At 44.7% G+C, this 26,778-nt stretch overlaps 2 protein-coding genes across 14 annotated transcripts in view; one reads left to right on the top strand and one right to left on the bottom strand.

The window, feature by feature from the left end:
* Positions 1 to 18,301, bottom strand: part of LAMB4 (laminin subunit beta 4) — an 88,353-nt gene extending 70,052 nt beyond the window's left edge. The window contains exons 1-5 of one of the 3 annotated variants that reach the window (XM_084811015.1): positions 16,191 to 18,301; positions 13,176 to 13,446; positions 11,602 to 11,715; positions 9,465 to 9,589; positions 900 to 1,060 (exon numbers count right to left, since the gene is read on the bottom strand). The gene's annotated coding sequence lies outside the window, so the exon portion shown is untranslated. The remainder of the gene's footprint in view (positions 1 to 899; positions 1,061 to 9,464; positions 9,590 to 11,601; positions 11,716 to 13,175; positions 13,447 to 16,190) is intronic. The other 2 variants (XM_084811016.1, XM_084811017.1) reach the window with 2 other exon arrangements.
* ERGIC2 (ERGIC and golgi 2) overlaps positions 18,139 to 26,778 on the top strand; it is a 29,520-nt gene continuing 20,880 nt past the window's right edge. For 2 of the 11 annotated variants that reach the window (XM_084811020.1, XM_084811026.1), the window contains exons 1-3: positions 18,139 to 18,232; positions 20,099 to 20,168; positions 24,162 to 24,235. The gene's annotated coding sequence lies outside the window, so the exon portion shown is untranslated. Of the gene's footprint in view, positions 18,254 to 20,098; positions 20,169 to 24,161; positions 24,236 to 26,778 lie in introns of all 11 variants that reach the window. The other 9 variants (XM_084811022.1, XM_084811027.1, XM_084811018.1 and 6 more) reach the window with 5 other exon arrangements.

Genomic DNA, 26,778 nt, shown 5'->3' with positions numbered 1-26,778 from the left:
CAGACTGTAGTCAGAGGTAGCTCCACGTATAACAGTAGTAATCCAGGCAGGAAGCTACCAGTACATGGATAACCGTAGCCAGGCACGTTGTTATAACTGAGGCCACTTGGCCCTCAAGTGACAGAGCTGGACCTATGAGCACCCCCAGACTATGAACTTGCTCCTTCTGGATGAGTACGCCCCCAGTTAGGACAGGTTGAACCCCACTTAGCTGGACATTTGTATCTCAGGCATAATATTTGAAATGCCTGATGCAGTAATAAACATGTTAATTTAGTTGACAGTATAACAGTATATAATTTTGCTAAGGTGAGTAATTAATTCCAAAGGACTGTCACTCTTTAGGGAGCATCCTTGATCGAATACATCTTTGCAAGATGGGCCCGAAGACTATATTCTTTCCTTCTAACTCTGCTTTGATATTGGGCTGTATGTGGGAGATGCTTCACCATCTCAAAACTACTAAGCATATCTGGCTAAATTATATTCGAGAAAATATATAGGTCCGTACAAGATTTAAAGCATTGTGGCAGAAGAGTTCTTACAGCTCTTGCAGCTCTTGTAGTTGGTAATATCAAAATACCCCCAATAAACTGGAATGGAGGCATTGCTGCAAAGTTCTGGACAGGTCTGCATGACACAGCACCAGGTACAGGACCATCATTGAACAACATGGCAACTTTAGAAAGCTATGTATGTCAGCTGTAACAATAACCAACTGTTATCCAGTATTTTAAGCTGACATTTAAGATTCCTGTATGTCTAACAATTCATAGAGCACAGCACAAGCTAATAGTCACTGAAGTGTTCTCCAGTTATACTGGCATAATGCAGACATCAGCAGACATCCCAAATTCCCACTATGTAGGAAGAACATTGAAGCTTATAAAATGTCTTACCTGGCCTTTGAATTATAAGTCTTTGAAGAAACAGATGCAGCAAAATGAAGGCAGCGAAGTAAAGAGTGAAGTAAAGACGTACCTCTGTGTCAGAACGAAGAAGCAAAAGTGTTTCCCCTCAGGCACCTGGGTGTAGATGAAAATGAGAACTAGTCTCAAACCTGCCAAAGAGGTGATTTGTTAAGCCATCATGCCTGAATTTTTTTTGGCAAAAGCAGACACATTAAAACTTTCAGAAGAGTACTACTATATTAGCGGGCGGGGGGGGGGGAGAGAACTCAAGCAGCAGCCCCAATATTTATTGTAATGTATCTTCTACCTACAAAGCATAATGTTTGAGATTAGCTGGATTAATTAACCGGAGATCAAAATACCCCCACACAAGTGTTCATGGTGCCTGCTATTTTATAACAGCTTCTGGACAAGCCTGAATATTAAGCCAACTTTAAACCACGGCTTCATATCCTGGTTGTTTGGATGTTGTTAACCATAGTTTTCTGGTTCAGATATAATGGGAAACTATAGAACATTTCTACACCAGACTAAAATCCCACATTTAAAATGGGGCTTTCTGCTTCATGATGGACTCCCTTTACACAAGCTTCCCCTCCCCCATTTCCCCCTCCTTTTCCACCTTAGCTGAGTCTTCCATATGTTTCTTATACAGACGCTAGATGGTGCTGTGGTCTAGCTCCTCTTACTGTAGGTTTTCCTCTCTTTATGAGGGAATTCAAGCACTGTAATCTGATAGCTCATTATCTCCGATGTTTTAAAAAAATGGAATAAAGGTCATTTAGTGCAGGAGACCCCCTGGATGTTGACAGCTTCATCTAAAGGACCTGCAAACTTCCATGAGTGAGCACTCTCAATAGCAGGATAAAAGCTCTGTGTGAAGAAGCCCTATAGTTAACTGAAGACTTCCTGGCTTGTTTGCTCGCTTGCTCGTGTGAAGGGAGGAGCAAAGTGGCCGTGTTCCAAGGCGTACAAGGCTTATTCATATCTTGCCATCCGAATGCATCCATTGCCACAAAGTTGAATGACTGAGCTATCAGGCTTCATTTAATAGACTCTAATGAAATGTGGATGCAGTTCAAACTGAATTGTGCCAGAACCGAATGTCCGTGAATGGAACTATATGTACAGATTTCAAGGCAACAGCAGTCCTTCACCTACTTTTCACCTCCCTATATACACTAAAATGAAGTTGGTATATGATTAGAAAGACACTCATATAGTTCCTGCAGTCCTAACATTTAAAAGAGTACTACCATTAATGTGTGCAGCTGCAGGTACTATGGAGACATCATAGCCTTTCCATCAGTTTGCACCCATGTCCAGCAAATGCACCCACTCTTTCCTGGAACTAGGAACTATGTTTTTGAACCTGGGCTTAAGGTTCTGCACCCCTGCTAGAAACTGACATAGTTCGTAGTTCCAGAAAAGCATTGTAGGACTTTCTTCTGTCTAAACATGCATAGGATTGTGCCCTAAATGTGTCCAATTTAATTCAAAAGGGCCTACTTCTAAATAGACAGGCATAGGATTTAACTGTTGGCCATTGTTATCTGAACGTGTTTATGCATAGTCATGTGCATAAGCAGGAGTTTATCTCCCCAGTGAGAGATACTAGTGTTCCTTTGGCTAGGGTGTTGTGCACGCTGGTCACAGGATGTGTGCTAGGGCACATGAGTGTGCTCATGAATGTTTACTCATGAATGAGGGAAATTCATCCTGCATGCTGTTCTTTATTGTAGCTCCACATATTTTCCTTACCTCAAATTTACATCCCAAACATAATGGACACTGAAAATTGCCCTTTAACTTTCTATAAATCTAGGCATATATTTACTTGCCTTCCATATGCAGCTTTATAGCATCAAGTCTTAAACAAATCAAGAAGCAGCCCATGCAAGCTAGAAAGTGATGTCTGGTGTTGTGATTCTAGCCCTGTTTGGCATTCTGACAGGTTTAATAAACATGAGAGGAGGAGGAGGGGGAGCGCTCTAGCCCCCTTCTGTCTTTTCATTTGTTTCCCTCTACATGCGGAGCATGACTTTCTGAAAAGGAGAGCCTCCTTTATCCATGGGGGTTCTCCACGTGAAAGAGCAGAGAGAGAGAGAGAGAGAGAGAGAGAGAAAGAAAGAGAGATCACGGGGCTGGGGGAGAAAGATCACAGAAGGAAAGAGTGGGGGGGGAGGCCTCCTCAGCCCTAACAGCACCAATGGCTCAGTGGCCATCTAGCCTCAAGGAGTGCGGGCGCCAAAAGGTTTAGGCTCCGTGGGCTGCCAGATGTAGATGTGCCCACCTGAGGAATGGACTCCTCATGAGTAAAGGTATACTCATGAGCAAGACTCTGCTCATGAGTACACCATTCCTCAGGTGGCACTGATGATTTGCAGCTCTGCTCTGGGTGGGGCTCTGAAGGCTCAGGCTTAAAAGCCATTTAATTCTAGGTACTATGTGCTAGGATGGGGTTTGTGTACCAGCTCTCAGATTCTTGCCTTGTATTTCCCAACCCTTCTCTGGAACTCCTTGGGTTTGGACTGACTACCTACTGACCTTGGCTTTGGTACTGATCCTGGCTAATTCCCTGGAGCTCTGTCTTTGCACAACTAAAAGCAAGACAGGAAGGGTTGTCCATATTCTCTTACAAACTGCACAGTTGTATTGACCCGTAGGAAGGCACCACATGCAAGCGCCTTAATGTATCACAATAACAAATTGTTACACAACAGAAATGTGTTGTCAGAAACACCGTATTTTACCTGAATGTGAACTGACAACTAGTTTAACACCAATTGGACAAAATGCAACTCTACATGGTGTAAAAACTCAGGTTCCTACTTGCTAATGACTGAAACATGAAAACATGGAGGAATGCCAATACACTTAAGATAATAAAAAAGATGGCACCTAATCTTCCAGGACTAGAGCAGTAAAGCTCTCTCTTCTGGTTTCTAGTTCCTTGCCAGTCCATGCTGGGCAAAATGTAATGTTTACATTTTGCCTGGGTTTTCTGTAGCAAGAATTTCTTTCAAAATATTGGCAACTGGCAGGTTTCTGGTGCATTGAGAATGAAGTGTCTGGGGGACCTATGAAGATGGAGGGCCACTCAAAGTGTAGCTATTGATTTGTGTCTCACCTGTTATAGATCTATGTATGTAGGAAGAACTGAAATCACTCTCATTGGGACACAAATATATTGTACAGATTCTTTGCAAAATAATTAATTGCATAGCTTTGTGACAATTATTCATGTTCTGGTAACCTCCCTTTTTGCTTATTGCAACATGTTCTACATGCTGCTACCTTTGAAAACTGTCTGTAAACTTCAAACTTCAGAATAAGGCAGCCAGACTGCTAACTAGGATGTGATCATATTATGCCAGTACTTCTCCATCTGCACTGGCTGCCAGTCAGTTTCCAGACCCAATTCAAAGTGCTGGTTTTAACCTTTGAAGCCCTGAACAGCTTTGGCCCAGGTTACCTGAACAAACACCTCCTCCCATATTTACCTACCTGGATATTAAGATCATTGCCTGAGTTCCTCCAGGTGCCCTTGACAAAAGAGGTGACTACAAGAGAGAGGGCCTTTTCAGTGGTGGCACCTCATTTGTGGAATACTCTCTCCAGAGAGGCTTGCCTGGCACCTATGTTATGGTCTTATCGGTGTCAGGTGAAGACCTTTTTATTCTCCCTGGCATTTGCATAAAAGAATTGCTTTTAGTATTCTCTTCTGCTACTGGGTATAATCTAATTTAATGATGTTGCAATGGTTTTATTCTTTGCTGCGGGTTTTATCTTGGGGGTGTCACCATGAGTGATTTACTGCAAGGTTGTTACGTTCAGAGGTCATTTGGGGCACATGATGTCGTGGCCATCTCACAGCCAACCCCGGAGTTTTGCACCGAAAAACCAGGGTGTGTGTGTATCTCCATGAGCGATTCACTGTGAGGTTGCTGTGTTCGGAGGCCGTTTGGAGCACATGATGGCATGGCCATCTCACAGCCACCTCAGTTTTTTCACACTAAAAAACTGGTTCTTCTGAGACTTTTAGTCAGTTTGTTTTCCTTAATTCGGTTTGTCTGCGCTTTTGTTGTGGTGTGCACCACCCTCCACATTTACTCTGGCATGATTTCCCTGCCCAGGGGTGTGTCTTTCACCTGGCCATGATCTCACTGACCCGGTCAAGGGGTGTTTCCCCAGTGTTGTCCCTGCCTGTGTTTCCCCGATGTTTCCGCCATTTCAGAGCTGGCCGTCAGAGTTCTGAGCTACCTCAATGGCATTTACTTCACCTTGCCTACCACTAAACTCTGGTGGCCATCCCCACAAAGTACAGGTGTGATCCGGGCAGCCTCTAACTTTTTTTTTTTAAAGTAATGAATTATGCAAAATAGCACGTTTGTCCACAATACCTACAGCCCCTATCTCCCTATCTCTCATTTGCCAGCAAGTCCTATAACCTCTGTCTCACTATTGCACAATTGCACAATAGTGAGATAGGGGCTATAGGACTTGCTGGCAAATGCACGATAGTGAGATGGGGAGGGAAAGAAATTAAAACAAAATTGGTTGAATCAGACATAGGTTGGGGAAGAAAGTGTCTCCTCAGAAGTAACTCCCATTGTGGTCAATGAGACTTGTTCCCTAAATATCGATGCTGCATTTCTTTACTGTTTGCTTTGTTGCTGTAAGGAAGTAATTAATGCAAAGCTTTGAAACTTTGCATTATGGGAGCTTCAGGGGAAAGAGACAGTAGGGTAAAGCTGTGGGGGGGATGAGCCTCTCACATTGGTTGAGCAGCCCCTGCCAGTCTGATAATGTTCACTCCAACCCCCCACCCCATCCGCAAGTATGTTCCTATGAAGCAAGTTAGAATGGTGCAGTGCACTCGTTCATGGAGCCATGCATGGACCAAAGCCAGTTCCTTGAAAAATCCAGGTAAGCCACCATTTGCTTCTCCTTCCATTGTCGTGGAGACACTCCCTGGTTTTATTCTGAGCTATTTTATATTTGTATTGTATGTTTTTAATGTATTATACAAAAGCCCAGAGAACATCTGTTGTCAAGCTAAAGTGTTAAAAGCTTAAGTTAAGTTTTAACACTTAACAAGCTAAGTGTTAAAAGCACAGAAAATAAATAAATTCTACATATTTTTTCTACAAACATTATCCAGCCAAAGTTTTATTTATGCAAGTGTACCTTAATAGTTTTATTAAACAGTGCTCGCAAATTACAATTTAAAAAAAGTACTGAGTCAGCTCTTTTGATTATTAGGCTTCATATTTTCTAATGTTCAGTTTCTCTTTAAAGAAGCTGCTTCATCATACACAGAACATGAGAAGGTGCTTCATAAACAGTAGCCTTTCAACTGCTGATCCTCAATACAAGCAAGTTTATTGTTTACAAAAAAAATGACAGATAACACTAATATTATCTAACCTATGTATTTTTTTTACTTTATTCATCTTCTGTCTGACCTTCCACTGAAGCCATGGCTGTCTTCTAATTGGCTAGGGCCCAAAAGGTTGCATGGGGCCAATTTGTGGGGGAAACAGTGACAGGGAAGAGATGGGTGCTTTCCCCTTTCCTGCCCATGTAACCCAAATTGAAATGTCATGTTGGCAAAGCACTTTCTCATGTATGGCTGCCAGCCATTTTGTATGGCTGCTAGCCACCTCAAACGCTATTTCTCCTACAGATGCACTGTTAGCACGCCAGGACATGCCTAACCAGGCCAGAGATCATTGCTGCAGTACGCATCAGAAAAGAATGTCAACAGGATGGCTCTTAAAAATGTGGTATCCTGGGATGGTTGCATTCACTCTCAAGACGAGGCTGGACAGCCACCTATCAGGGATGCTCTGACTTGGATTCCTGCATTGAGCAGGGGGTTGGACTCGATGGCCTTGTAGGCCCCTTCCAACCCTACTATTCTATGATTCTATGATTTTAACTGGATGGAAGAGAAAAAAAGAGAAAAGTGCTATTTAATTATGCCAGATGTATTTGACTTAGGTGGGACACTGAAGTTTTAAATAAGGGAGCCACCTTCAGTCTTGCAATGACACAGTTACAGCCTCTGTATTAAAGGCTGACATCTTCAGCCCCTCTTCCCATGTTCTGGGGGGTTGCCTGCTTTCTTTCACCACCACCCCACACCGTGTTTTACATCTTTATTGGTTCACACGTTTGGTACTTAATTTTTAGAAGGTTATTTTTAAACAACTTTTAAAACATTTTATAATCTGCTTTGAGAAGTTCAGTAGGAGGCCTCATGACTGACACAACAGCCAGCCAATCAGAGCTGTGCACAGCCTTTTTCCAACAAGGGGGAGGTAAATATATGATTGACAGAAAAGCTGGCCAATAAGCACTGTGTAAATGCACCTTCTGTTGAAAATCAGAACAGTTTTCTCCAGAGCTTGATCCAGAAAAGAAGTTTGAATATGTGCCCAAAGTGGATTGAGCACATGTCCACAGTGGGCTCATCAGTAACGTTCTGTGCACAGCTATGAGAGAGGTGGGTTTGGGGAGGGGGCCCAAACTTTAAAATATTTGTAATGTGATTGTTTTCACCTCCCTGCCCCACCCCCCAATCCTTATGCCCTCCATTGTAGGTGGTTCCTATTACCCCTAGCAGTGCCCTCCTGGGGAAACAGGCCCTGCTGTTTCCCCCGTTCAAGCCTAACGTAGCAGCTCACTTAGCTCCTTCCACATTAACATGCGGGGCTTCCCATGGAGGGAGTATAGTAAAAGGATCCTCACTTTGCTTATGCTCAGGTGGTGCCCACATACAGCAAGCAACAATTCCCCTTGAGCCCTGGGCAGCTCCTCACCTGAAACATTGAGCCTACTTCTATCCATCTTGAGGGCATTTAGGGCACAATCCTATGCATGTTTAGACAGAAAAAAGTCCAACAACTCCCAGCATGACCGAGCCTCCCATGATGGCTGGGGTATGCTGGGAGTTATAGGACTTTTTTTCTGACTAGACATGCATAGGATTGCACCCTAAGTCTCTCAATGATGGCACACGAATTGAGGTTGTACTTTTGATCTTTTGAGATGAGGGGGTGAACTTTGCACTTTCTGCAGCAGGACTAGGTCTTGCTTTTGTTTCCCTCCTTCCCTACAGAAGTATTCTTCTTTTGAGGGAAAGAAGGAATTGTCCAGGGTTTGGAGGGTTCTGGTGTTCCAGCTGCTGAAGCTTTTCCAGCCTAGAACAGAGTGGGGAGAAGGGGAGAAGTGGCGTTTGCAGTACCTTCATGCTCTACGTGCCTGCACTGAGCTTGGGTCACTTGAAACCTCCAGACTTGACATGAATGTCCTGCCATGTGCATCTTGTGGAGAGTGCTTGAATCTATACATTGATTGCTATTTTGTAGCTATGTGCAGGTCTCATAAACAGCCAGGATTGACTAGCAGAAATGTTATGTATTTATTTAAAACGTTTGTATTGATGGCAACCCTGACTTAAAACAACACCAACTATTAAAAGCCAGTAACGTCAAGAAACATTCAAAATCTGGGGACTGGACAATAATTAACACCTTGCCTAAAACGGAACATTTTTGCAATCTTTCTGAAGGTTTGGCTTTTATTTGTGTTAGTAGCAATACCAACACAATCTGGAATCTGTGTTTAAGGTTGGCATGGCTTTTTGGCTTTGGTATGGCTAGCTGGCAGTGGGAAGCTTGGAGTCTCATATGGAATTCACTTCCACAAGATGTAGTGATGGCACCAATCTGGATGGTTTTAAAAGGGTATAGGACAAATTCCTGGAGAAGGCTATCAGTGGCTACTAGTCCTGATGGCTATATGCTACCTCCAGTATTAGAGACTGTATGCCTATGCACACCAGTTTCTGGGGAACATGGGCGGAAGGGTGCTGTTGCACTCTTGTTCTCCTTGTGAGTTTCCCATGGCTACCTGGATGGCCACTGTGTGAACAGAATGCTGGACTTTGGCCTGACCCAGCATGGCTCTTCTTATGCTCTTATGGAATCAAACCGTCTTTCCAGCACCATCCCACATCACCTGCTGGAGCAGGGTTAAAGTCAAGGGTTGGCATTTTGAGGCACTTGCCAATGGCTATTCCCCAGCAGGGAGCCCACTGTTAAGCCCTGGAGCCACATAGTCCTGTTACCTCTCTTCTTGGTTGTTGCTTCCTCTTTGCCTGCCCTCTCTAAGTGAACTAGAAATTACATGAGGGAGAAAAAGGAAGAGCTGCTACTGTTCATCTCTCCCTCAGGCTAGTGGTACACATTAGGCCCAGAGCAACTGGGTGGGGCAGTGCTGAAAGCAGCAAGGAGTTGTACTCACTATGGACATCCTGTCTAAAGGCCTTTCACAAGCTGGAGCTGGTCCTGTTCTGAATTCACCCACAAAGGAAAAGACTAGCCCTTTTACTTCAACAATTTAGACTGGTCTTGAGGATATAACCCGGCCATGGCTGCAAAAGAAGTGTCCCTCTTGGGTTCTGAGTGATCACAGATACTGAGTGATACACCAGGGGCTTCTTCACACGGAGCTTTTATCCTGCTATTGAGATTGGTTACTCACAGAGGTCTGCAGGTCCTTTAGATGACGTCGTCAACCTCCAGGGCATCTCCCGCGCTAAATGACCGTTATTCCATTTTTTAAAAGGTTGGAGGTAATGAGCTATCAAATTACAGTGCTTGAGTTCCCTGTTAAGAGAGGAAAATGCACAATAAGAGGAGCTAGACCACAGTGCCATCTAGTGATTGTATACTGAAACATATGGAAAACTCAGATAAGGAGGAAAGGGGGAGGGGAAGGAAGCATGTGTAAAGGGAATCTGTCATGATCCTGCATTTAAAACGGAGGCAGAAAGCCCCGCTTTAAATGCAGGATTTTAGGCTGGTGTAAAGATGCTCTAGAATACAAAAGCCACTAAGGAATCCTACTCACATTTTTAAAGATGTAACTTCTGTCTTCTTCCCTCCATCATTTTAACCACTATCTCTAGCTCGGTCTAGCACCTTTCTCTAACTCACTCTAACAAAGCACCCTAACACTCTATCTCCTTATTCCCCTCAAAGACCTACTCTTTCCAAAGTTCTCTTGAAGGAAGCCAGCAGGGACATGTCACAATGGAGGACATGTCTCTGCTGCTTTAGCAACCTTGATCAAGAATGGGCATTGTTCCTTTTAATATCAGCTTATGTTTAAATGTCTTTTAATCCATTAAGCCTGCTACATATTACATATGTGTTTCACAGGAGCCCTCGGTATGGGGCTGGCCTTGCTACCCTAGCCCACAGTTGTGGTCATCAAGTTTCTCTCCCTCCTCCTCTTCCAAGGAAGTATCTTCCCCTCTAGCCTTTCCTGTGCTGTGAGAATGGCAGAAGGAGAATGTCCTGTCTTGGCTGCTGCTGGGTGGCTTGGCTAGTGAGAGGGGAGGTGCGCTGGATGTCTCTCCTCCAACCAACCATGGAAGCAAGAAATCCGGGTGCCTTCCCTGCATGGAAGATGGCCAGGAAACTTGGTAGTTTGGCTGCTTGGAGACAAGGCATACCTGGCTCCTCTCCTCCCAGTTCCTAAAAAAGTGCTTAGGTCTCTTTTCCTATAGGGGAAGTGGCCAGGATTCTTAGTGACTTGGCTACTCAGAGGTGAGATGTACTGGGCAGTGGTGCATCTAGGTCAAGAGTGGGCAAATATGGCCTGTGGGCTACATGCAGCCCCCGTAGCGGTCCCTGCCATTCCCCAAAATTCAGGGGTACCCCTCAATATCTATCTATATAAAAAAAACAAAATGGCATCCATAGCTGCTATGGAGCAGCAAAAGAGTCAAAATTAGCTTCCTGCTCCAGATGCCATTTTGTTTTCAATTTGGAATCCCCCCTTCAGCTCCTGAGGAGGGGGGGAATGGCCTCCAGATGTCCCAAAGCTGCTCATCCCTGATCTAGGTAGTTTTAGAACATGGACTTAATGGTCTAATGGGTGGCCATACTTTAGGCAGCCATGTGTATTACTTCAGTTGTGAAGCACACAGTTATCATTTCTCTCCTGCCTCCCACACTTCCATTCCATGCATTATAACAACTATATTCCTGATATGTTAGAGCAAAAAAAGGCAGGGGAACCCTGTTTGCAAACCCTGATTTTATATATAATTCTGAGCATGTGCAGTTTTATATTTTAAACGTATTTAAATCATAGCACCATGATGACTACAGCAATAAAATGTAGTTTCATTCTGTTGCCCTGATACTAAACACATTTATTTACTTGGGAATAAGCACCATTTTGTCATAGAAAAAAGTAACCTATTTTAAAGGTAAAAATAATACAATGAGCAACTGTAATCACGCACGTGCCCAGCTGGCCACCCTGTAACTATAAAACGTTTTTAAAAATAAGAAGAGAGAAAAGATGCTACGGTGACCTGCATCTTGTGGGCCTGGCCATACCAGCTCAGGGGCTGAAGCTGGCTCTGTTTGCTACTGCCCTGTCACCTGCTGCTCTCTGGGTTGTCATGGGGTGAGGGCTTTGAGGCTGTACATGCATTTCTGGTCCTGGCTGCCTCCCCTCCAAACAACCACAGCCTTTCCCTCAAACTTGGTGCTGAGAGGAAGGTGGGGTTTGCTACGCAGCTGCTGGGACACTCCCTGCCCACCTCTGAACCAGGACCAGCCTTAGGGCTCCTTCACACCGGGCTTTTATCTTGCTTACTCACAGAAGTTTGCAGGTCCTGTGCATGAAGCAGCCCTCCTCCAGGGAACCTCCCACTCTTTGTGAGCTCTATTCTGTTGCTTTCCATGACGAGGAAAGTCCAGCATTTTCCCTCCTCCTGCCATAGAGTGGACATAAATAAGGGTGTACAGTTTAAAGTCGCCTTTATTGCAAATAAAACAACAGTGCCACCTAGCAGCTTTGTAATAGAACACATAGATCTCATTGAGAAGTTTAGGGTGTGTTTTTTTTTAAAGCCACGTGGAAAGGACTGGATCTGATACCACAAAGATTCCGGAAGCTTAAGCCTCAGTAAATTGCAGGATTTTTAGCCATGTGTGATGAAGCCCTTAGGGGTGGGCAAGCTGGGCAGTCGCCAGGGGTGCCAAAGTCATGGGGGCGCCAAGCTGAGCTGAGAGGGGCACCAAGCTGAGCTCAGTGGCTGTGTTTTCTTTCAAGGTCCTACAGGTTGTTTGTACCACTACAGAAATGATCTTCCTTCAAATAGCTTTGAAGTATGTTTCTTTTTCAGTTTCCACTTTGATGTCATTTGCCATAGGAAAAAATCAGCGGAATGCAGCTTTACTTTGAGGCAATGTTACCAAGCACTTCGTACTTCAAATACTGTAAACAATATAAGCACTATATAAATAATAATAAAATAAAGCTGTAAGCCATCAGCTGCATACCTTTTCTATTTATAACTTTTCTTTATTATTTTTAAAGATAAAAATAATGGATATTCTAAAATAAAGAATGCTTACCAAAAAACAAAAAAGGTTGTAAGTAAAACCTGTGAAAGTTCTGCTGTGTGGCATAGTGCACTGCCACTGTTCAGAACGTGGCTTTTTGAACTCTGGCTTGTGCAAACTGTAGCACAGTGGCTGAGAGATTGAGGTTTTGAGCAATGTCATTCTAGACGGACATCACACCCGTGCCAGGCCCCATAAATCCTCTGGATGGCCCTGACAAACTGACTATGCCAGGGGGTGGGGGCCGACCAAGGCACTCCTTGCCCAGGGCGCTATTTACCCTAGGGCTGGCCCTGTCTACAGCTCCAAAATTGGGAGGAAGTTGGTTGCTCATCATGCTTGCCAGGCAATGGCACTACACTCTCTGTAACAAGCATTGCAAGTGTAAAAGCGGAAACCTGGCTATTGACAGTTTCCACAGTTATGGAAAAAGTAATACATTACCACAAAGTAATACAGGACTAGAACAATGTGGGGCATCTTTACTGGGATCTATGTTGCAGAGGGAATCTAGTGGATTCTGTGTCCAATGCCTATTCCTTTAGGTATGGAATGTGACTTCTCAGGATCAAAGTACATGTTGCTACATGGATGGGGACCCATGTGTGCGCGCGCATGCAGTTATCTTCGCTGCCCTCTCTAGTTAATTCTTTTTATTCACTCCCCTATGTAGCGTTCCCAGGCTTTTTCCTCTCTTCCACTCTCCCTCAGAAATGCCTCCCCAAAAGATTATTCGCTAGAATCTCCTATGGCAATTTCTCGGGACCAAAAAGGGTGTTCAGTTAAGGAGGGTAAAGGAGGGAATCTTGTACTTCTGGAAGTCTACCTTCTTTCCAATCCAATTCTTCTCCATGGCCTGCAACATATTTGAGGAATTTTGCTCCTCCTAACTGAGCAAATGAAATATTTCATAGTGAGAAATGGAGCATGAAGTCCCCTTTGAAGTGTTCTACAGGGTTTTAACATCTGCTGCACAGGAGTCAACTTGCTTGGGGAACTTCTGTACAGGCAAAGATCCTCAACATGATTTGCTGCAACGAGCCCTTCACCAATTTGCACAGCTGGAGATCTTTCAGGACAAGACATTTCACATAATACTAGAAAGAAGATGAGATGGAATTAGTTTTCTTTGGATTCTAATTTTACTTACAAAAAGGGAGGTACAGTATTAATGGATCCAATGACCAACAATTTATTAAAATAGCATTAATTTTGAAGAGTTTGTTCAACTACTATGTCCCAGCAAAGAATGTGAGGGATTTTTGCCAAATGCATGCTGTATCTACCAAGGGACGACGCCTGAGAAGTATTTAAAAGTTGAAGAGAGGATAGATTTTAAGGGCTGCTATGGGGGGAGGCACATAATTGTGTCACTATCAAACCACTTATGTGAAATTAGCCCCAGTGAGTAAGATTTTTCAATGGGATTCAGATTGTTTATGCAATAAATAGAATATGGAATCTGGCTCAGATATCCGATCAGAACAATGGGAAGTGGTACTATATTCCGTTTCATCATTCTCTTTGGAGGTGTCTAAAACTGATCTAACAAAATACCATGCTAACAATGTATATTGGGCTCCCAAAAGATTTGCTGAAATGGGAATAGATACTAATGCCAGGAGATGCAAGACACCAAGGCTACAATGAACATTGTTTATGGACTTGCACTTGGGTAACTATTTTGGATTAAAAATTAGTGAACTAAAATGTTAGGCAGTCCACATTCCTGATAATCTCCCCTTTGAGGCAGTTATTCTGTGTTATATTCTGGCCAATTGGGGGATGCCCAAGTATCATAAGTGGCTTCTTTTAAGGGCTCTGCTAAAAATCAGATGTTGAGTGTTGATGCCATTTGATAGCATGGAAGTAAAAAACAAACAAACAAAACATCCTGAAATAAGCAAGTAGAAGCAGGACTTGCTAAACAGCCCAAACCTATACATGTATACTCAGACATAGTGGGTGCAGGATTGCAGTCTAAATTAGCGCTACATGACAAGACCATAGATGGTCTTACCATACCATTGACATGAACCCCTGGACACTTTTTTAAAAATGGAGAAAATATCTGGAATCATATAAGAATATATCATTAGGATTTTATTAGTTCCATTTAGAACTTCCTCTTATTCCCCCCCCCACACACACCTTTTTATTAGTTTCCTTCCAGTTGACTGTTATGATTTTATGGTTAGAGTACAGAAATAAATATAGTCTGTGTGCTGCAGGGCAGGGTGTTAATTGGCTATATTTTTTTCCTGTACTGATCTGTTGTGAATTAAGGAAATATCTTTCTAAAAAAAGAAAAATGCCTTAACAAAAGTTATTTTTAAAAAAAATCCCTCCATGTGCCCAAGAATCTTCCTTTCCAGAACAGAATTTCTCTCCAGATTGATGTTAAAATTATTTGAACAGGCTTTATGTACCAAAAATGCAAAATAGGCACAAACGTGACCAAGACTATCCAGGCAACCCTTACTACAGATCAATAATGGAGGGAGCAATACTATGGCTGCTAGTCAGCAGCTAGACAGCCATAGGATATGTGGTTTTCCGGGAACCAACCTTGGAGCCCACACTCTGAGGTTGGTTCCCAGAGAACCGACCTTCCCCCCCTCCCATGCTGCCTCGTAGGCAGCTCTGAACGGCTCTGCGCTCCCCGCTGGGAAGAGGAGTGCAGAGTGGCCAAAATGAGGCGTTCCAGGGTGGGGAAGATGGAAACGCTGGTATGACACATCCTATGTGTCATCCGGCAGCCTCCTCCCCCACTTTGCCTTCTCCCGGCTAGACAGCTGATTTCAAGACAGTTGCAAATGCAAGGCAGGAGAGGCACGAAGGGAACAATCCCCTCCGTGCTTCTCCTTCCCTGCATTGGATAGGCGGTCGCCTCTGAGTTTGGAGGCAGCCACCTATCCCCATAGAATTGCACCCTAAGGCATGCATTTGCCACTATGCATCAGTGTTCCCAGATGTTTGAGAATTCAAGTACCTCTGTACAAGGAACAAACTCTGTACTCTCCTACCATAAATGGAGTGTTGCTTACTGTGGTAACAGTTCCTAGGGTGCTTCCAGACAAGGCTGTTTTTGTGTAATCAACCTGCCTCAAACATTGTCTTCCATGTATTTTCCCACCACTACTTGTCTTTTTCCTTACCAGAAAAAAAACTTTTGGGGGAAAGATGGAACAGCTGCACAATGCCTTTTGACTGGTAGCACTAGGAGTTTTAAGAGCATAACATAAGAAGAGCCTTGCAGGGTCAGACCAAAAGCCTTTCTAGTCCAGCATTCTGTTCCTCCATCTGGAAGTACCGTAGTGTAAGGGTAGGCAGAAAGTAGATCCCCAGTTGTTTTGGACTTAAAACTCCCAGCATTCCTGACCATTGGCCAAGCTGGCTGGGGTTTCTGGGAATTGAAATCCAAAACATCTGGGCATCACCTTTCTGCTCACCCCTGAGTGTATCCAGCAAGTCTCAAGGAAGAGGGTCAGGATGCTTTCATGGCCCCATCTACATGGCACCACTTTCACCCTTCACTTCGTCGCAACTGCGCAGCATTGCAACTTCGAATTAGCTTCTGCTGCGACACACTCGCGATTTACTGTGGGCTTCCCCAACAGACTCTGCTGTGCCCTTTTTTTGCCATTATATTTTAATGTGCAGCTGTCCAGGCCCGTGAGTGTGGGGGTGTGACACTTCAGTGGCCGTTTTGTATTTACGGGTTCTGTTGTGTCTGTCTGTCCCTCATTAGGTAAAATGTGGGTGATCTGTGTTCCTTCATTTCCACACCAACTGTTTGGCCATTCCCCAGCCTGAGACTCCGACGATGGTTTGCACTCACCCAAGGTGTGAGAGGTACATGCCTACCCATCCCTCTGAAATAGTGGCCGGAGCAAAGTTGGTCCTCCTCCAGACCCCCTCCCTGCCCTTGGGCGCTGAGTCCAAAAGCAACCATTACAAAGATACGAAGCTGCAAAAATGTGCGAAAGTGTGATTAAATAACTGAAAATGCCTCTCTGTGCTTCTGTAACTGCTCAGCTGCAAAGGGACGGGGGGAGTAAAGGGGCATCACAGAGTGACGCAAGTACTATGCATGCCTACAACACACCCACCGCAAAATCTGTAGTTGGTTTGGGGAAGGGACAGATAGCTTGCAACCGCGGGAAACCTGCAGCAAACCAAAAACATCGCAGCAAAATGCCTCCTTGGGAATCCGCATTTTCCGGGAGAAAACCACGGATGGCCGCGAAGTGGTGATTGTGTCGTATGTCCCAAAGGACCTCGACTTGCAGCCACCCCAGAGTAAAAAGTCGGTGTAGATAGGGCCCAGATGGGAGGACTCCTAGCAGTAGTAATCAAAAGGCATTGTGCAGCTGTTCCATCTTGTTCTTCCCAAACAGCGTTCCTGTGTTAAGGGAAAAGCCAGAAGAAGCTGTAAGAAACACAGGAGAGTCACAAGTAGATGTTTTCTGGAGCCCCTGTAAACGTCTGTGAATGAGACTGGGTGATGTTGCCATAAAAGCCTCATTTGAAAGCACCCTTGGATAATATACTGGCTAGACAAGAGATCTTCTCATGATGATGCTGTTGTTGCCCCAGCCAGGGTAGTGTACTGGGCACCTTGGGTTGTATCCAATGTTAGTCTAACTTAAGCCCTATTCATTTCAGTGCATCTACTCTATGCAGGAGTAATACTGACTACATACAGCCCCTTATCTCCTGATAGCAGCACTTAGAGCAGTGGTGAGGGAGCTTCCCTCCTTAATATTTTTCTCAACCATTCTTGTTTTCTTTCGGAGCGCTGCTGGGGAACGGCTTTTTATGTTTGCTTGCTTGCTTGCATTCTTGCAAGGCAGCTGTAAAAAGGACACACACCGCCTCTTCAAACTAGGTGGTAGCTGCCACGGCTAGGGTTGCTTGTTGCTTGAGGTGAGAGGGGAAATCTCTGGCGGAATGTGGCGGCTCCGCTGCTCCCCGGGCTTATAGTGGAGCTGCTGAAAAAGGAAGAAGGCTGCAGGAGGAGGAAGCCACGGTGGAGTTTCTCTCCTTCCTTATGAACAAAACAAAACGAAAATCCTGAGGCAAAATGGGGGCTCGAAACTGATGCTTTGCCAACCCCGCCACGTTCAGGAACAGGCAACCCAGCTATCATATCACCGACATTTACGGAGCAGTGGAGGCCGGTGGCTCCAATGTCAGTGGGGCTGCGCACCCATTCTGGGTTGGGGTCAGAACCAGCCAGAACCCCAATGGAGCTATCCAAGGTGCTGGACCCGTTTTGGGGCTAGGATTCAGCACCTTGGACAGCGCCTTTAGAGTCCTGGCTGGTTCTGGCTCCAACCCAGAATGGGTCCACAGGCCCACCGCAATCGGGGCCACCAGCCTCCACTGGCCCGACCCGCTGGGGCGCCTCCGCCTGTGCGCCTGTATACGCGCGCCAGGCGTCCCTCCAGCAGGCCGAAGGCAGCGCCCTCCGCTCCACCGACGCCCCCTGCAGGCTACGGAAGGAACGCCTCCTGCGCCGCCGGGAGGGTTTATTCCGCGCCCGCTTTCCGAGAGGAGGGAGAAAGAGCCGTAAAACCTGCCATAGAGTCCGGGAGGTAGAAGGGCGCTCCCTTCCGATCCCTCGCCTTTTCTCCTCCGTTCTTGCCGCTTCCCGGAAGCGAAGGGTGGGTGGGTCGGTCGTGGTTTCGCGGGGCTGCCTTCTAATTGGTCCGGGTGACTGACACCGGGCGCCCCCTCCCTCTCCCGTTCCGGGGGTTTCGCTGGCGCTGCTCCGCCTGCCCAGCCTTGCCGCTTGGCTCTGCTCCCCGCCCGGATCGGAGGCGCTGCGCCTGCCGCCGCCGGGCTCGCGCGGAAGCGGGTGGAGATGCGGCTGGACCGGTGAGCGCGGAAGGCTGAGAGGTAACGCGCGCCTCTCCCGCCGCGGCCTCCCCCCGTCCCATTCCCTTTCTTTCCCCGCGCAGGCGGCCCGTGCCCCGAATGCCCCCTCCCTCCTTCCCTTTTACAGCCGCGGCGCCACGGCAGGCAGGCCGGCCCGCCCAGCCAGGGGGATCGGCGCTCCTCCTGTGTTGGCGCCGGTTCCCCTTCTCCGAAGCCCCGGCGGTGAAATCTTCTGCTCGGTTTCAGAAGTGACATTTCACGCGTGACGCTAAAAGCGCCTCTTTGTTGTGCGGCACGTGTGGATGTTGTTCACGCGGGCTGGAAAGCGGAGGGGAGCCGTGTTTTAAAACCGCAGCAGTCTTCCGTCCCAAGTAGCTTTTGAATTCTGAATGCTGAAATACGGAACGCGCCGTGTGTCATGCGTGAAAAACGCCTTTAGGGCGCGATCCTATGCGTGTTTAGACAGAAAACAGTCCGACGGCTCCCAGCATGACCGAGCCTTCCATGCTGGCTGGGGAATGCTGGGAGTTGTAGGGCTTTTTTTCCTGTCTAAACACGCATAGGATTGCGCCCTTGGTCAGTTTTACATATTAGTGCCTGAGCCTTGTGCTGTTTGTGCCATGTATGAATGTTGTTAATGAAGGGCAGAACGCAAAAGTGTCTCATTTTTAAATTCTAAAGTATGTCGGAACTAATGTCGATGTCTACATTTGTATGTTACAGACCGTTTAAGCGTCATATGTGAAAAACCCCTTAAATAGGTTTGCAATATCAAATGTAAACCCCACATTAACTGTAATATATACTTGATTTAAAAATAGCTTGCTTTTCCTTCCAACTTGCATCCATGCCATTCTCACATGTGGGTGGGTACGCAGTGCAAAGGAGGTGTGAAGTTGCTGAAGTGCCCCGTGTGATAATGCATTTAAATCTTCTATCCCATGGTAACACTTGTAGGGGCTCAATCCTATGCATGTTTAGTCAGAAAAAAGTCCTACAGGTCCCAGTGGCTGGCTGGCTGAGGAATGCTGGAACTTGTGGGACTTTTTCCGTCTAAACATGCATAGGATTGTGCCCTAAGTGATGCATTCCAAATTAAAATAGCCTTGGGGAGGGACCTTTCCTGCCCATATTGCTGTAACACCACTTGGATACCTTGAGGCGTACGTGTTGCCAATAAACTGTTTGCATTCACTTCTATCAGTCTTTTTCCTGGAGTGTTTGTAATGCAGAGTTTATTGAGACTTTTTGTAAATATATGTTATCTTTTCCCCCTTTCCTTGCGTATAGTGTTTATCTCCCCAATTCCCAAATACCCCATTCCCAGTGGTCCCTTCCTTGATTAATACATCTTCTGCCCATCACTGTTCCCCTTTCTTCTTTGCATGGTCCATTACCTGTTATAAGAGAATACGGAGGGAGGACTGTTGTGATTTGGTTGGTGGTTAGTCAGTCTGCCATTATCTTGCAGTTACTTCTCACTTCTGATACTGAAGCAGTGTGTACACTTTTCCCAGTACAAATGTTTGCAATATGGGCAGTTGTGTGTGTACATACATTTACAGCACAATTCTATGTCCGTTTATTTGGGAGCAAGTTCAGTTACACACGGTGGGACTTTTGAGCAGGCATGCATAGGATCAAGCTGTAAAAGCTTTCTTGATCATTCCCTTTAGGTACTTGACATATTAGTAGAATTACAAGATTTTTTTAAAAAAGAAATAGCAAGTCAGTTGTTAAATGTTGGAGTCTCAAGTACCGGGGATGCCTTGTATACACTGTCCGAATAGAATAGGGTTCTAATAATAATAATTCCTGGAAGCGTGTGACAGGCATATTTCCTCCTTCTCTGGATTTGTTTAACAGGTCTCTGAAAGGTAATCTGGCAGCTGCTGATAGGCTGCAGTGAAAGAGGTGTGTGTTAGAAAGAACTCAGGTAAGATTGTTGTAGAACGGGATTACTGTTTGACATCAGAGATGAAAAGTTACTGTCTAGAACCCTCATCGTATCTAAGCACATTATATGAATTTTTGTTCCTGCAGCCATTATGTTGCTTACTGCCTTTTAAAATTTTCTGCTGCATGACACTTGCTTTGTTTGTTGATGCAAAATGCTATATTAGAGAGGGATGAAAGTCCCTATGTTTGGCAAGACTGGGCTGTAGTTATTTTATCTTCTGCTAGTGCTGCCTGATGCTCTTGGTGCAACAGCTGTAACAGCATTTTCTCCTAAATGTACGTGAGCCTGTCAAACTTCCCTGCTGTAGCTACTTGGTAGTACAAGGTTGTGCTAGGGGCATCGAATCATTGCCATCGCCATTGCATACTTGTGCTGTGCTACACACACTACATAGCTCTGTTCATCCCCTCAGGATCACCTGTGGCTAATGCTTTTTTGGTGAAACTGAGGATGAGATATCGACTCGCGTTACAAGGAGGCTGTTTATCCCCATGCAGGGAATCTCCCACATGATTTCATGCTCTGTTGCCAGTGTGCAGTACGACATAAATTTGCACCGCAAGTCATCTTAAAGCAACCTTGAGAATTCTGTGATCTGTGGGCTTAGTTTGCTCCAGAATAATAGAAGAGCAGGGAAGGGGAGCAGCATAAACCTCTCTGGTCTCCAGCTAATGTTAGTCATGACTAAGTCCCAACTGAACAATTGAGTCGCAACCAATTTAATCCCTTTGCTTTTAGTGAGAGTCGTGACCGACTTTAATGGGATAAGAGCCTTTGAATGAAGCCAGAAGTTACTGTTCTACTGCTTCATATTTGTATGTTTCTGTTAAGGTTGTCAAAGCTTCTAGCAAACCAGGACAGATTTAAAATGCTAGTACATTTCTATCCTCTTCCCAAGTCAAACCGCAGCCCCATTTCTTGAGTTTAGGTTTCCTCTGGATAGTGACAACCTGAGTCTTCTTCTTACCAAAGAGTGTCTTGTTTTGGATGCCTTACAACTGTGGGCTCAGTTTCATATTTTGGGAAACCTAATGGTACTTTCTGTCTTAAGCATCTTTTCTCCTCTTGTATATGGCAATGGCTTTCCCACAAATTCAGTCATCTTCTTCATGATTTGTGTATTTATAGAAAGACTGTGAAGTGAAGGGTCTTTACTTTTTAATACAAGGTTCCTTGTATAATTATCCATTTTCAAGCATCTCAGAGCAGGAATGGGATTGCATTTTTTTTAAAAGGCTGTTTTGATACAGAATACAGTGTTATTGCCAGTTAAAAGATGTCCTGGTACTGAGCATCCACTCACATCTCTCTGCTGGAGCTGGAACCTTTTTGACACTGCCAACTTGTCCAAAAGCTCACCCACTTTTAAAAGAATTCATTAGATTTAACTACAGCACAGGCCATTTCTGGACATGAAGAACCTGATCCGTGTGTGACTTTTACAGCATAATTCTGTACATGAATACTCAGAAGCTAGTCCCATTGAGTTCAGTGGGGCAAAGTCTCAGGTAAGTGGGTATAGGATTGCAGCCTTAGGGTTGGATCCAGCGCTCATGCGAGCAAAGTCAGCTCATGTGAAGGGACTTCTTTGTCTTCCACGCCCCCCTGCAGCACCCCAATCTTCTGGAGCAGATTGGGGGGCATGCTGGGGGAGAGGTGGAAATCCCTTCCACCAGCAGTTCCCTTCTGCTGGCAGAATGACACTGTTGGACATAACCCTAAAAGTGGATATGGAAGGCGGTGGGCTTAATTCTGTATTCCAGAGCAAATTTGCTCGTGAAAATGTCATGGATATCACTAGAGTTACAGTGGTACACATGAGAGTGTCATTTAGCACAGGCTTGTAATAAAAACAATGCCGTTGGGGTATGTGGCATAATAAGTCTGAAATGTTGTGAAAAGTGTTATCTGTACATGCTGTTTTAATATCAGATGTGAGAACTAACTGAAATATAAAAAATATAAAATATTTTATTAGGTAGTTCATTGTGTTTTAAATTATTTAATGTGTTGCATATTAAAGATGATAGGTAAGAGGAATCTGCCTATTTAAAACAGGAGATAAATGGTAACTTGTAATTTTCTTCTTGATATTAGGGTTGGTTCTCATGTAACACCAAACCATGGTTTGATGTCACATAGCTGAGCCTTGAGCTTGTGTACTCTCTTCCTTCTCCTTCCCCTCTCACACTCCACTTAATTTGGTTTCAAACGGTGGTTTGCAGACTTGGTTTGGAGAGTTTGTGCAAAACATAGTTTGCCAATTTGGATGTAACAGCAAGCTACGGTTTGCTGCAAATCAGGGAGTAAGTAATTACAGGAGCAATCTATACATGTTTAGACAGAACAAAAAGTCAGCTCCCAGCATTCCCTAGCCGGCATGAGCCAGCATGGGAATTGTAGGACTTTTTTCTGTCTAAACATGCATAGGATTGCGCCCTTAGTGGAGCATGTGAGCACAGGGTTTATTCCCATTGTACCAGGACTTGATGTTACATGTGATGAATCCTACGTGTTTTCCTCTTACTTTTAAAATATATATATATGCCTGCCTGCCTGCCTGCCTCCCTGCCTGCCTCTCTCTCTCTCTGTCTCTCTCTGTCTCTCATCTGTTCTGTGTCTCTCAATATTCTTTTTACTGTAATTTTGACTTTCTGGCCCACCCATCACTACTGATCACTCTTGTGCCATTCTAGGCACCTCTCTCTTTCTTCTCCGGCAGCCACAGCCTTACCCCCCGCCCCCCAATACACTTTGTGTACTTACTGACGAACTTTAAACAATGCTGGTTATATGTGGTGCAAAGCAAAATAAAATGAAAGGGTAGCAGATTTATTTCCTTGATGTGTGGGCACTTGCACTGTGTGTACTTGCCAATTAGGGAAGTAGCTTGTTCAGGAATTTGTAGTAAGAGTAGATTTGGAATGAGGATAGATTTTTCTGTTCTACCTGCTGTGCACTAAAATGGACGCTTGTAAAGGTGAGAGCTTTGTGATTCATAACTATGGATGCCCTGTTGATGGATAAAGGCAATTCATTCTTTCCATCTTTCCCAAACTTGCCCTTCCATGCCCAACAATCATATAGGAGTCAAAGGGGTTGTCCAGGCAATGTATTTTATTGCAGACAGGCTTCCAGTGTAAACATATGTCTGTCAGTATTGTGCATTTATAAACATGAATCGTGCTCTAGTTCATACATTTTCTACATTTTAGTTAACACCTACCCTTTTTCTCTCTCTATTCACTCTTGTAATCTCCCCCCGCCCTTTGTTCTCTTGACCTGTTTCAGCCCTCTTGTTTTTGCTTTACTTGTTTTAGCTTCTCTGTCGTCAACCAACTTCAGTATTTCCATGTGCTGCTAAGCATCTTTCCAGTTCCCTTGGACATGCTGTCAAAGAAAGTTAAGTTTCAAAGCACACTGTCCTATGCATGTTTAGACAGCAAAAAGTCCTACAACTCCCAGCATTCCTCAGCCAGTCACTGAGACTTGTAGGACTTGTTTTCTGACTAAACATGCATCCTAAAGTGACCTTCCCCATCCTGGTGCCCTCCAGATGTTTTGGATTACAGATCTCATTATTCCCGACGATTGGCATGCTGGGTGGGGCTGATGGGAGTTGCAGTTCAAAACATCTGGATGGCATGAACATAAGAACAGCCATGCTGGACCAAGCCAAGGGTCCATCCAGTCCAGCATTCTGTTCACACAGTGGCCAGCCAGCTGTTGACAGGAGAAGTTCAAGCAAGACATGTGCGCCATGGCACCCTCCCACCCATGTTCCTCAGCAAGTGGTGTAAGTAGGCTCACTGCCTCTGGTGCAGTGTTGGGCAAGGTTGTTCTAAAAGCCCAGGGGCAGTGAAAATGAGCATTTTCCCCAAGAGTTGCGATGCATACTGCTTTAGAACACCCCAACTGGTATGGCTTTATGTAAGCTAACCAATTCATGTCGACCCTCTCTTGCTTCAGAATATCTGCCTGTGATCTTTTCATGCTCCATCCTCACTACGGAATAGAAACTGCAAGAGAAACAGAAGATCAAGGTAAGATTTTTCATGTGCAAGGATCTTCTTTTTTTTAATCTTGTGCTTTCATGAGTGAAATTGTGTTTGGGTTTTAATGTGTTTGAATTTCCAGGGGAATTTCAAATAAAGTGCTTTCAGCCCAGCTTGGTATCTGTAAATGGGAGAAGCAAATGGTGGAATTTGCATAATTCATGACACACTTTGAAAGAAAATAAAAGCTTTTTGGATTGTGAAACCTAAAATAGAATGATGGTCTGTGGGAGACTTCATAACTGCTTTATTATAGTCTGAATGCATGTAAGGTAGAAACCATTTCATTATTGTAGTCAGGATATAATATTCAGGTTGGAACCACACATTACTTTGGCCAACAAGTGTTCCCAAATCCATGTTTGCTAGCTAACAGTAATGCCAGAGTGCAATGAGAGCCTTTGTAAGGGGAAATCAGCAGGAAGAAAGGAGAGTTCTTGAGCCTTCCTTGCATTTTCGTGTTCACTTTCCCCCAATATATGCATTTTGTGTATATTTTTTGAATGGAGGGCTGCATCACAAAATTTAGAGAAGCACAAATATTGAGGTATCACTGTTTCAGTTTGCATATTGGCACAGGTAGTGTAAATTGGGTAAGTTCATGTTAAAATGTGAGCCAGATGAATTTCTCCCCCTTCCCTAAATTTTACCATATACCAAAGTTGGCATAACTGAAAAAGGATGGAATATCTGATGCATTAAGGCTCCAGAAAGCTGGGACTCAGGGAGTGATTCTGTAAACATGGCTAAACAGTTGTCATTGTCTCTTTACAGAGATGAACCTTTTCCAGTTAAGGCTGTGTCACATCAGTACATACAAGTTTCAGATAAACCTGATTTCAACACACAGTTCTACGTAACACTTTGGCAGGGCAGTTTCCTGTAATACGCATGCTCCTCCAAGGCAGACAGGCACACTTACCTCTTTAAGCAGAAGGAGATACTCATTTGTGAACAATGTGCTTTGAGGGACACATGGTTTGACATGTGCTGCATAGACCAATGGCTCTTTGCCAGGGCATCAATATGTGTAGCTTGGAACTGTATCTTTACATCTCAGTTTGTTGTGAACGTCACTCCGCACTAATAAATACTGGTCCTTCTGGACCATGGACCTGTGCTTACCTACAGGATTCTTGTTTCTGCTTCTCTGTAACTGTGTCTTTACGTGACTCTAGGAGTGCTCCCCTTGAAAATCAGCTTTGCAGTTTGGGGCCACCCCTGTATCTGTCTTTGCATCTTGATGCCCAGATATCGTGTGTGGACAGTGGTGCTGTTGCTCAGCTTAGGCTGGCGCACCAACTGTGCCCATCCCTAAGAAGACCAGATGTGGCCACAGTAACACCTGCAGTCACACTTGATCATCCAGGTTGGATTATTGCAGCGTGCTCTGCATTGGGCTACCTTCAGACATTTCCCTTGGTCCATAATGCAGCAGCAAGGATGATGCCCATGGCATCGTAACACACCTGCTCTGCAACAGCTGCACTGGTTGCCATTTTGCTTCCGGCACAACTCAGAGTGTTGGTGATTATCTGTTAAAGCCCTAAATGTCTTGGGTCCAGGATATCTGACAGACCATCTCCTCCTGTACCATCCTGCTTGCATCTTAACATTTGTTGGAGCGGTCCATTTATGGTGGTCCATTTATGAGAGAGAGCCTTCTCAGTGGGCCACATCCAGATTATGTGAGATCCTTTCGGCCCCCTCTCACTATTTTTTGCAGACCCATTAGAACGTTCCTGATTCCAGCAAACATTTTTTTCTTGCTGGGCAGATGATTATTATGTGGTAGATCCTCATTTTAGAGGGCGTTTCTCTGCTGAGCTTGTTTTATGCTGGTGTTTTATATTTTTTCTGGGACTGTTTTGTTTTTAATTGTTGTAAGCTGCCCTGAGTGATTTAAATGCATTGGATGGGTGATGTATACGTTTTTTAAAATGAATAGATGAATAAATAATTAAGAACAGAAGAAGAAAAGGCCTGGTAGATCTTTCTCAGGTTGATTTCAACCTTCCCCACCTGATGCACTCCAGATGTTTTGGACTACAACTCCCAGAATTCCTGCCCCTTTGCCATACTCATTGGAGACAATAGGAGCTGGCATCCAAAACACCCGGAGAGCACCAGGTTGGGGAAGGGTACAATCATATGCAAGGTTAGAAAGGAAAAAAGCCCTACAACTCCCAACATGCCCTGGTCGGCATGGCTGGCTGGGATATGCTGGGAGTTGTAGGACTTTTTTCTGTATAAACATGGATAGGATTGTGCTCTGAGCCAGCATGCTGCTTCCCACAGTTGCCAGATGGTTATCTCCAGGAAGCTCAGAAACAGGGCCTGAAGGCAAGAGCCCTCTCCCGCCAGCAGCTTGTCTTCGGTGGCATACTGGGTCTCAACACCAAGGGTCCCATACAGCCAGCATGGCCACTAATAAATATATTTAATTTATTTAATGGTTTTTATTTTTTTATTATTATATTTCTATACTGCCCCATAGCCTAAACTCTCTAGGCTGTTCACAAAAATCAAAA

Source organism: Heloderma suspectum, chromosome 7 (assembly GCF_057233095.1).
Source record: "Heloderma suspectum isolate Gila_16-S chromosome 7, 16-S_ref, whole genome shotgun sequence".
NCBI lineage: Eukaryota > Metazoa > Chordata > Lepidosauria > Squamata > Helodermatidae > Heloderma > Heloderma suspectum.
Note: the sequence above shows the minus strand (reverse complement) of the source record. Positions and strands in the feature narration are given on the sequence as shown.